Source organism: Schistocerca americana, chromosome X (genome assembly GCF_021461395.2).
Source record: "Schistocerca americana isolate TAMUIC-IGC-003095 chromosome X, iqSchAmer2.1, whole genome shotgun sequence".
In the NCBI taxonomy this organism is placed as follows: domain Eukaryota; kingdom Metazoa; phylum Arthropoda; class Insecta; order Orthoptera; family Acrididae; genus Schistocerca; species Schistocerca americana.
This window is the reverse complement of record NC_060130.1, coordinates 733606946-733619889: the sequence shown is the minus strand read 5'-3', so window position 1 is coordinate 733619889 and position 12944 is coordinate 733606946.

Genomic DNA, 12944 nt, shown 5'->3' with positions numbered 1-12944 from the left:
CGCTTTTTCACTATAACAGAGGGAGACTGTAAGCCTTTGAACCAAATTTCAAACTTCTAAATTGCAACGAGAGACAATTACGGCGTTTAGAAAACTTGATCCTTTAATTATGTTGCACAGTCTAGTTGGTGTATTGAATGGCAGCTTGCCCTACGTGTAGAAAAATGTAAGTTAATGCAGGTTAGTAGGAAAAAATAATCTCATGGTGTTCAAATACAGTATTGGTATGCTGCTTGACACAGTCACAGCGATTAAATTTATAGACATAACGTTGCAGACCGATATGAAGTAGAACGAGCGTGTAAAAACAATAGTAAGGATGGCGAATCATCGACTTCAGTTTCTTGGGGGACGTTTAGGAATGTGTAGCTCATCTGTTAAGAAGGGTGTGTATAGAACACTAATGGGATCCATTCTTGAATAATGCTTGAGTGTCTGGAATACCCACCAGATCGGATCAAAGGAAGGCATCTAAGCAATTCAGAGGAATGCTGCTAGATATGTTACCGGTGGGTTTGATCTGAACCCTAGTGTTACGTATATGGTTCCTGAATTTAAATGGGGACTCGTGGGGGGAAGATGACGTTACTTTAGCGAAAAACTAGTCAGAAAATTTAGAGATTCCATTCAACTGCAATTAAGGATCGCGAAGACATGTAAAATAAATTAGGGTTTGTTCGGGAAGTATATAGAAAGTTATTTTTCTCTCGCTTCATTTGCGAGTGGAATAGGAAATGGAATCACTACTAATAGTATAAGGTACCCTCCGCCATGCACCATAGGGGAGATTGCGGAGTATGTATATAGACGTAGACGTATAGGAATTGGTATTTTAGGACCTCTTTGCGAGAAACCAATGGGAAACCGTTACGTTTTGACTGTTACTGATCATTTCTCACAATGTGTAACAATGATCGGCATTCCAAACAAAAAGGCGACTACGATGGCACGAGCCATGGTGAATAACTGATTGTTGAAGTTTGGTATCCCTGAAACGTTAATCACGCAATAAGGTACCAACTTCATGTCAGACTTGATGAAGCAGTTATGATGCCTATTATAGGTATGTAACTAATCTGCACTCACAAATTAATGGTAGTTCAAATGGTTCAAATGGCTCTGAGCACTATGGGACTTAACTTCTAAGGTCATCAGTCCCCTAGAACTTAGAACTACTTAAACCTAACTAACCTAAGGACATGACACACATCCATGCCCGAGGCAGGATTCGAACCTGCGACCGTAGCGGTCGCGCGGCTCCAGACTGTAGCGCCTAGAGCCGCTCGGCCACCCTGGCTGGCAAATTAATGGCAGAACAGAGCACTCACACCGTACTGTCGGTAGAGTGTAAGTTATTATGTCAACAGCCATCGTAATGAATTGGGTGTTTACTCACTATTTGTCGCATCATAAAATTCCAAACAGCACACCAACACTGGGCTTTCTCCATGTGAGATAGCGTCGGGATATTCAAACCAAAGGTCTGGAGGAGCGGAGTTATAAATTTCGAAAAGACATTAAGGGAAACATGAAACGCATGCAGGGAAAACGGCAAAGCGGTGCAGCGTCGTAAAGGGGCAAGGAAACGTTGAGGGAACGTTACCAGAGTGCCCCAAGGGTAATACCAAGAAGTTTATCGCACAGTGCCAGGGGCCCGCCCAAGCGATCAAGATGATGTCAACAGTAAATTTCAAGCTACTATTGCCAACCCGAACGACTATAGTTTATATAGGACACTTACGTCCATTTCAAGGAACTCCAGTCTCATTGTTACAAGTGTTATGACCGACCACTAAGAAAAGAATAAGGGAAGACAGGGAGAACGAGAACCAAAAGGATTCTGCACCATCCACACGCGAGATACTGTACGGGTTCGGATCTCGGAAGCAAGGAAAAAGAACGTGGAGTATTATGAAATTTTGTTTAGCGTAAGTAGTGTGTAAGATTATTTTGCGATTTAACGATAATTAAGGTGTTCTAATGGAAGAGGTAAGAAAGGGTAGCATGTAATTGCTGTTCATTGTGTTTCCACTGCAAAAAAGACTGTTTGGCTGGGGGAGGGGGCAGGGCGGGAATCTGTGTATACTGTAGTTTTACACCGGGGGTGTAGTACGTTCATAGTGATTTTTGTTTGTAATCTATTCATAAAAGGAGTTCCTAAAGTGGCAGGAAGAGTAATGATGAATTCCTTTTCCCAGGTTCCTGCATGCCAGAGAACGGTTTCAGAGGCATTCGAATCCTGGCGGTGCTACGCCTTTTCAGCGAGGGTGGAGTAGAAAAACTGGAGGATCAACAATTGGAAAGTGAAGTGATATTCACCAAGTCAGAGGATGTTATACTCGCCAGTCACCAATGGACTCTGATGTTGGCTATAATGTATGGGAAATAAGAGGTGAGGTGTGGAGGTTTGGGGAAATATTTTCGAAATTTTGGTGGGAAGCATTGCGGAGATTCAGAGCTAACGGATTATACAAGGACAACATTTCACATTGTGAACAGGGACGTAGACGTTTTACAGACCCGGTTGGATTCATTTGATACAACGCTAACAGTAGCAAGGTAGCCGACAGCACTTGGGATGTTCACGTGGAAGTGGCAGAATTACTACAAGCCATACACCATGCCATACAAGGGCTATTAAGTCCAGCGCTACTGGCGCCAGAGCAGTATCAAGCCCGACTCTATGTGCTGGTTCGGTTGTCAGTTGCAGATGGCCAAATTTTGTGCAAGGGTTTTACGATCCACCCTAGGGAAGTATGTGCAGACAAAGAACAGACAAGTAATGCTAATCTCAGAGGGTGAGGGAAGGTACACCGTAATGTCAGCGGAAGAGTTCCGTGACCGTTAGAAGAAACAAGAGTGGCCATTTGCCCGACCCGCGTCGTGCAAGCAGACAAGGACACACGCGAGTTTCAATTATTCTTAGGCCTGGCTAACATCTAGGGATGCTCACTGGACATCCTCGGGCCACAGCCCTATTTTCAGCGAGCAAGGTTGCATTGTGGCTACTCTGTGTACGATGTCATAGTAGTAGTGCTGAATTGCTATGAGCAGGGGAGACTTAGATGGGTGATGCAATCATAACTGCCCAGCAGCGGGCTGTTAATCACAGGGACAACTTGTGAGATAGTGGGGCCTACATTCCACCTCCCGGCCACTGTTATGGGAATCACCAGGATGACCGTAAGTAAACAACTGTTGTACGGGCCGGATAAACCATTGGGGGTACTTCCAGCACAAAAGTTCAACTATCTCAGTGATACTCTAGAACCGGAAATCATCCTCTCCCTGAACAAACACATAGCAACCCAAGAGGAGTGTATTTCTGCAGAATAGATGCTGCAGCACTTAGACAGCAATACTAGCATAACCAACGTCAGCGGAAGTTGAGAGTTGCTTTCCATTAGAACGTTCTAAACGGGGTATTAGCAGTAATAGGCAGACTGGGTGACTGACTAGTGGGATAAGGATATCATGTAGCGGGAGTTATATCAAAATGTTAGAAGTAGTCACAATCAAACTGCAGTAGCCCATTATAAGCAATATTGTAAGGTACTTAAATATGTTATTAGGAAGGCAAAAAGTATGTGATAGGCAAATGGTTCAAATGGTTCAAATGGCTCTGAGCACTATGGGACTTAACATCTGAGGTCATCAGTCCCCTAGAACTTAAAACTACTTAAAACTACTTAAACCTAACTAACCTAAGGACATCACACACATCCATCCCCGAGGCAGGAGCCGAACCTGCGACTGTAACAGTCGCGTGGTTCCGGACTGAAGCTAGTAGAATCGCTCGGCCACCGCGACCGGCTGGTAGGAAAATAGAATAGCTAATTCACAGGACAAAATTAAAACCATATGGTCAGTTGTGAAGGAAGTGTCTGGTCAGCAGCACGAGGTCGTCAATATAAAGTCAGTTCTCAGCAAAAATATTTCTGTTACTGATAAATCAGATGCACAGTATTTAACAATCATTTTCTGAGCATTGCTGGTGAATTAAATAAAAATTTAGTTTCTGTAGGGAATCACATAAATTTCTTTTCCAATGCCTTTCCGAAATTCATGTCTGAAATACTCCTCTGTGATACAGACAAGGGGAAGATTGAGTCAATAATTAAATCACTGAAGACTAAGGACTCTCATGGTTATGATGGAGTGTCTAGCAGAATATGAAAGTACTGTGCTGCACATGTTAGCCCTGTATTCAGCCACACTCGTAATTATTGCTTGAGGACTGGTTAGTTTTCTGAACGATTAAAGTACTCAGTAGTAAAGCCGCTTTATAAAAGAGGAGAAAAGGATAATGTAGACATTTTTAGACTTATTTCTATGCCATCAGTGTTTGCTAAAGTTATTGAAAAGGCTGTCTATGCAAGGATAAGTGATCATTTTTTATGACACGATTTGCTAGAAAAGGTAGAGTTCGGCCTTAGAAGTCGCTTAACAACTGAAAATGCTATATTCTCTTTTCTTTGTGAGATACTGGATGGGTTAAGCAAAAGGTTTCGAACGCTAGGCATATTTTTGATTTAATTGAGGTGTTTGATTGTGTTGATCACAAACTATTGCTCCAGAAGTTGGACCATTACGGAATACAGGGAGTAGCTCACAATTGGTCCACCTCTTACTTTACCAACAGACTGCGAAAGGTCATTATTCACAATGTTGAAATGGCTGTGATGTGGGGTCTGAGTGGGGTACGGTCAAGTGGTGAGTGCCCCAGGGATCAGTGTTGGGGTCACTCCTGGTGCTTATTTACATAAATGATATACCTCTAGTATTACAGGTAACTCTAAAACATATCTGTTTGCTGATGACACTAGTTTGGTAGTAAAGGATGTTGTGTGCAACATTGGCTCGGTTTCAAATAGTGCAGTTCATCACCTAAGTTCATAGCATGTAGTAAATAAACTAACGCTAAATCACAGTAAGACTCAGTTTGTACAGTTTCTAACGCACAATACAACAAATCCTGACATTCTGATTTCACAGAATCGGCGTATGATTAGTGAAACTGAACAGTTCAAATTTCTAGGTGTTCAGATAGATAGTAAATTGTCGTGGAAAGCCCACTTTCAGGATCTTGTTCAAAATGCTGCCATTTTTACTATTTGAACGGTATCTGTAGTGAGTGATCGTTCGACACTGAAATTAGTCTACTTTGCTTATTTTATTTCGCTTATGTCGTATGGTATTATATTCTGAGGTAGCTCTTCCCAGTCTAAAGGGATATCTTTGACCCAGAAACGGGCGGTTCGGGCAGTAAGTGGTGTAAGTTCACGAATCTCTAGTCCACCCTGTTCACGAGGCTGAGTATTTTGACACTGGCCTCTCAATATATATATTCCTTACTGTCATTTCTTGTTAACAATATTAGCTTATTCCTAAGAATAAGCAGCTTTCACTCTGTTAATACTCGGCAGAAATCAAACCTGCATTTGGCTCGGACTTCCCTAACTCTTGTGCAGAAAGATGTGCAGTATACTGCTGCATCCATTTTCAATAAGCTATCACTCGAATTCAAAAATTTTAGCAGTAATCCACGCTCTTTCAAACCGAAGATGAAGAGTTTCCTCTTGGGTCACTCCTTCTATTCTGTCGAGGAATTCCTTGAAAAAGTAAGCTGATTCTTGTTGTACTGTTGTTTGCGCTTACTTAAACTTATGGACTGACTTTTTTCGGGTTCATAAACATTTTATTTTTATCTGTTATTACTTTTATATTGTAATTTCATGTACTGACACGTTCCATGACCTTGGAGATTTGCTCCTCAATTTGGTCCTATGGAACTTGACGTGTAAATAAATAAAAATAAAATCGTGACCATGAGCATCACAATATTGCCACCTTAATAGCTCTGACTCTGTCCTATGTAAACTTCATCTACCTTAGGCAGAGAGCCGCCGACCTATGAGGCACCCCCGCCCCTGGTATACCAGATACCAGTAGACTGGACTACCTGCCGAGTGCAGGATACAAACTGAGTGTAAAACGAGATGTCACGAGAATTTGTTCAGAGGGAAAGTCTTTTCCAGTATTATATTCGTTTGTCCTGTATTTATTGTGATTAATGCTAGTAATATGTGTATCTATGATTAAGGATGAAGTTGCAGATTCTTTGAATTCTGTGAGTAATTGGACTTTGAGCTGTAATACACTAATGAAATTAATGACGTAGCGACTGGAGCGTTTTTTGTGCGATGATTAATTGGGGATGTAAGCAGTTTATGGCTTATTGAGGAGTTGCTAGTGGCATGTGGACTAGTAACAGTCAGTGTAACATTTGTATTCTGTTTTGTATAATTTCGCAGGGAACATACTAAGCCAATTTACTATTAGGTAGATACTAAGGGATTTCCGTTGGGAAAGAAGAGTTCAGCAATATTTCACTGTTATTTGATAAGTGCTTAGTTAAGAAGGTGGAAGATCATCTGTAAATGGAAAGCCAGTTGGCTAATGTCATAGTCGTAATACGCTATCCATTAACCTTGTGGTTCAAAGTGACTAGACTTGAGAAAGATGTGTTGTAGACCATTATCCGTGTAGAAATGTATTTTGAGTCTTTGTAGAACTACCCTGAGCTAAGATCCAGTAGCCAGGTCTACCAGAGCGGGGAGGTAAGTACCGTTGCCCCTATTATTTGGCGCTAAGGAGTTAAATTGTAGTGCTGCCTCGGCTGTTGCAAAAGGACCGTGGAAGCCCGCGAGGTCATATCTGACCTAAAAAACGTTACGCTAGATGCAGCAAGTCGACCAGCCTGTTTCCACATTGCGGACTGAAGACCGGCGCCCGCAATACCAATGACAGCAGAGAGTCTTGGCGTCCACACCAACAGCAGCCCAGTTGCTACACCTTCTGGCCACTCCCTTGTTTTGAAGAATGTGGTTGGATGCAGTGCCTTGACACAACAAGCAGGCACCGAACCTGTACTAATATCAATCACTTTCAGGCAAATGCATCAAGGTCTGGCAGCACCGTCTACGGGATAGGACTGCACTAGGTGACAGGGCGACATTGTTCTGCAAGCAGACACTATGAAGCTTGGAATCCACCACCGACGAGCCTACTGTTGGTTCTAGGTCCACTCCCATGGGCTTGGCATCTACCAGTTGGTGAATCACCTCAGGGCTCACTTTATTCGCAACCAACCTTCCGCCCTGGAAAGCACGCATTCGGGAACAGTATGGTTCAGCCACTCCACCGCCTGCATCTGTGCAGGAAAACTGATGCAATATGCCTCCGCTTGCAAGGGTGGACACCACCACTGTGGCATGTCTTTCACTACAAGAATCATGGTGGCACTCCGTGCTTGCTGGTGCACCCTGTCCTGAGTTACAGAGCCGTGCAAAGACAGTGCATGTGCTGCAGCAAACATCATGTGTCAGTATTCTGGCCCAGTCACCAGCAGGTGAATCATCTATGGGCTCACTTCATCCGCAGCATTGTACTTGCTGCTGTCAGTACACGCGAAGTGGGCGTTTATACTACGGAATGACGCTATGAGTGCTGCAGCTTGTTTTCTAATAAAATGTGTGACTGTTAATGATGTTTTTTGAGCCATCATTGGTCAACATCTTGATGACTGCCCTTCGCTTCAGCTCAGCGCTGCCACTGTAGAGCCCATCCATCCTGGGCATCTACACTTTCTATTCCACTGCCTGATCTGATCACAACTCAGTATTCATTCGTTAATCGAAAAAACTTTCTATATTTAGGATACATAATTCCTTTACAAATATTATTTTTGATAGTGTGCACCCCATCACATACGCACACACACACACACACACACACACACACACACACACACACACACACATACACACACTTGAATGAAGTACAGAAAATAAATGTTTTTTAGGCTTTGTCTACAGGAGAGCTTGCACAATATGCAGTAGAATATTTTACACTTACATGTTTCAAGTCTTGTAGTCACGTGCCCTGGAAATTCTGCTACTGAATACAAGCAGTGATCTAGTAAGAAAAACCTTTGAGTTTTACTGAGAATGATATAATTTTTATCATGTGTGGAAGACTCTTATAATTTGTACCGCACTGTTTGTAATGGGACGCAAATGTCCTCGCTGATAGTTCATGAATTTTCCTTTCTGTGTTATCTCGTAACGCGTTCACAGATACTGAGGTTTTTATTTCTGTTTACAACATGACTAGCATAAGGACAAGAGAGGAAATGTACTTATTACTAGAGCTAACGTAGGAATTTTACTCCTGTCCATTTTCGCACAAAATCTGTGTGATTTGCGAGCCAGATACAGCCGACAACTGCCGCTGGAGAGTGCTGCAGTCTCAAATGGTGATAAGAAGCACGTTCCTTGTGATGCACCAGGTTGTTTATAAGCGTGCACCAACTACGGCGTAAACCACGTCTCGTATGCTTAATGATGAGAAACACGCCCATGTGAGGATAGCTTTTCCATCTTGTTTCTTTTACATAGTGTGTATTGCCCATCTTTCCCTACAATTTTATACCTTTTCCGAGAATTTCAAATACAATCACTCCTTAAAAATTCTTTGTTTTAATTGAGAAACAAAGCTACGTTTCCGATTGACACTGGGTATCACATGAAACAGTTACAGTATTCGTTTGGGCTCACATTAAAATATATATTGGAGATCTCATCCTAAATCACAAAGATATGACTGAAGAAACTCTAGAAAGATATTTAGTATATAATATGAACGATAAATATTAATCTTCCCGCTATCACAGGCGTATCTATGTTTTTGTATCAATGATGTGAGGCTGGTGTAACAACAAATGTAAATGTTAAACAATGCACTGTGAGCCATGTTCGGAGACAGACTGGAAGGACATGGACACAGCTTAAAATATAGAAGAATAATTTTAAGCTTTACAAATAGACACCTGGATCTTAATTTACGTATTATTCAACAGGGATTTAAACAGGAAGTAACAGAAGTTTAATAGAATAGCCCTGAACAGCTCGTGTAACAAATTTATATGGGGAGAATATTTTAAATGCATTTCAGAACTAAATTGCAATGTAACTAAGTGCCTATACATTATTGCGTGTTACAAATGACGAGAATAACACTGAAGTGCTAAACAGGCATATGAAGTGTCGAATGCAAAAAAAGTTTTGAAGACATTGATTATATGTAGGAAACCTGATACAAAACTTGACAGTTGTGTAAGATTACATCACATGTAGAATGTACGATTACAAAAACACACCAGGACTACCAGCGTATAATTGTTTTATATTTGTACATTTTTTTATCAGAAAATGACACGTCAAGTTTCAGATATGCATGTGATAACACGTTTGTTCAGTGAAGACTCGTATTTGCAATACGTAAATATTTTTTAAATTATTATTTCCACTTGAAGATGGAGCACATTATAGCCACAAGCACTAAAAAATCGTATCGGTTTTACAATAAATAATTGATGAAAGTGATTAGTTGCAGGATTTTTCTTTGGAAATTAACTGCCTATTTTACATATTTGATAAGCTTGCACTATGCAGCTTGGCCAAGAATTTGCTGATTGTTAGCTTAGTTATACTGACAAGACATGTGTAATTATAAAGTGGAAATCAGATTCCAGTTAACAATGCTTTCTTTATAGTTGAAACACGTATAGAATTAATTTCGAAAAAAACGAGAAAAAACTTCAACGAGATTTTATAACACGTTTTTATAAAACAATGATAAAAGTACAAAAATATTAAAAATGAGAGACGAAAGACAAATTAAAATATTTTTTCTATTTATGGCTTGTTTCCTGCAGGCATATAGTGACGGACGTCAGCAGCGTGAAAGCTTTGGCGAACAGTAATCACAGTCTTGGACCGATCGAGGTAGTTGCCACTTGTGAAACTGACATGAATGTATTCTCGTCACTAAAATGACTTGATACTGGTTGCTCGTAACTACTTTATGCCATCCCACCTTTTGGTGAGTATGAAGATAGTCCATACCCTCATAATGATTTCTTATTGTTCATATTTTTGCAGTTAATTGTGAGTCGTCCGTTGATTCTGAAAGACATGTTAGTTCGTTATATGTTCCATAGACAATTTGAACGATTATTTTAGCGAAATACTGGAGAACGAGTTAGTTTACAGCAGATGTGTACATGGTTAACATTAATAAACACATTAGTTTTTTAGTCCCACTCATGTAATTAGACGTAAAAACAAGTTTCGTACCAGTTTTTAAATCGAAATGCATCCAAGGAATGAAAGAAGTTGTCCAGGAGAACTGACTGTAGGTTAGTTTAAAACTTGCTTTGCTACCTGTCAGCATTTTATGTGATAGGGCAAATGACAAAAAATTGTTGGTGCATACTGAACTCCTTTCTGAGCCACTAACAGTTTTAATAATGGGTAGTCGTCAATTTTAATAATGGATAGCAAAGGTCTTTTTTTTTTTAGTGTTGTAGTTGTCGACATTACTGTTCTTCCCAAATTGTGGTTAATTACTTATGATGAATTTCACTAGCGAATATATTCATGTTTTGTGAAGGTTCAGTTAAAATGCCTAACTCCTTGAAGAGGTACCTACATGACATCAGTGGGTGAGCATCACATATTACTCTTACTGCTCTCTTTTGCGCATCCAATGCTGTCTTTCTAACTAGTGACTTACCCAACAAAATTATTAAGTAGAAATATGCAAAATATATTAGGATATTGATTTATTTGTTCCCAAGACTAGCAATTACGTGAAGAGCAAATGAAGCAGAACTAAACCGTTTGAGGAGCCCAATAATATGCTTCTTCCTGTTCAGGTTTTAGTCAGTACGTACACCAAAAATTTCGAGCATTCTACCCTATTTACTGACTCCTGTTTATGTGCTACATCAGTTAATGGTATGCTTCTATTTGTTGTACAGAACAGAATATCGTGAGTTTCAAAATGAATAGCGGGGTTGTAAGGCTTTGTAGCATTTATCACATTCAACTTACAATTATAAATAATTCATTAAATGAAATAGCAACTCAAAAAGTGTTTTGTGTATATCTATACACATAAGCATGCACTGTTTCGTGTGCCTTCCGTTAGAAAGCGCTAACAGCGAAGATTGCGACTAGTCGACAGAAAGCTTTTTGTGCTTTACAGTCTGCAAGGACTGAATCTGTTCTTACAGTGCAACTTGCATTCAGTATTAAGTTCCATTGTAATACTCCAAATGATAATAACATCCGCAGATGGTAGCATTGGTTTGAAGAGTCTAGCTGTCTTTGCAAAGGGAAGAGTACGGGACGACAGTGGGTGACTAAAGAACGTATTGAACGAATGAGAGAGTTTTCTACGCGTAGCCCCAAGAAATCATTTCGGGAAGCAAGTCGTGGATTAGTAATTCTAGTGAGGTCTGTGTGGAGACTTTTAAGGAGACTCTTATAACTACGTCCTCATCGTTTGCATTTGTTTCAGGCTCTTAAAACTACAGATTACGGTTTATGTGACAACTTTGCAAACGAAATGTTGCTGCATGACGATAAAGGTTTCTTGAATCGTGTCGTCTTCAGCGATGAATCGACATTTCTCCTAAATGGAAATGTGGACACACACAATGTGCGCATCTAAGGTCAGTATATTCCCATGAGATGGTACAACTGCAGCGAGACCCCTAAATTGAACGTTTTCTGTGCTATATACCAGTGGAAAGGTTACGAGCCTTTCATTTCTTTGAACCAACAGTTTCTTATCTTGACGGCTAGAACTGTGGCTCTTTCTTCAATTGGAAGAAACTGAACCTAAGAACTTTGTTTTGCAGCAGATAATGCGCCGCCTCACTGGCATAACTCAGCATGCGATTGGTTAAACGATGTTGCACCCTACCGCTGGATTGGCTGCATGGGGCCGGATGACAGAGCTTGTTTCGTATGGCCTTCAAGTTCATCCGACCTGACACCATGCAGTTTTTACCTGTGGAGGTTCATAAATGGTTCAAATGGCTCTGAGCACTATGCGACTTAACTTCTGAGGTCATTAGTCGCCTAGAACTTAGAACTAATTAAACCTAACTAACCTAAGGACATCACACACATCCATGCACGAGGCAGGATTCGAACCTGCGATCGTAGCGGTCGCTCGGCTCCAGACTGTAGCGCCTAGAACCGCACGACCACTCCGGCCGGTTCATAAAGGATCAGTTGTTCGTGCCTCCACTACCAACTAATCTTTCCGAAGTAAGAAACAGGACTAAAGCAGCTGTTGCAACAGTGTCTCCAGACACATTGATCAAGGTTTGGGAAGAACTCGCCTATCAACTCAATGTTTGCTGTGTCACGAATAGCGCTCACATTAAACAGTTGTAAGAAAAACTGTTTGAGTTGCTCTTTCATCTAATGTATTATTTATAGTTGTAAATTGAAAGTAATACATGCTAAAAATCCTTAAAACCCCAATATTCATTTTGAAACACCCAGTATAGTATGTTTCCTCAAAATTTAGGGAGAATCTGTTTTCAGAGAAGCATATAATAACTCTTTGAATAACATCGTTAACTATCTCTTCTGTAGCTTACTTTCTAATTGGATTTGTTACCCTTATCGTCTGCAAAAAGAACCAATTCTGCTTCATCGGCTCCCCAGTGCACATGCACCGCGGTACCTTGCATCAGAGATTAAGTAGCTGTCATCTCATCATAACCGAAACACAAGGCTTCGCTTATCTCACACCACAGCTGTCTCCATCCGTAAAACAAGGACATTCGCAAACTCCTATGTAGCTGCCGTCCGCCTCTGGCACTAGCTACCCTCCAATCTGAACGCAGTGGAATGTCCTGTTGCTTTCAACAAGAAGCTGAGGTGCTTCATTCTGTCACCCTCATAACGTTTCCCCAAAAGTTAACGTGTGTGGCCCCTTTTCCTCTGTCAAACAGTAAAGATAATGCTCCCGTCTTCTCCCACTTACGCTTCTTTCTCTTTTCATTCCTCATTCAGTCA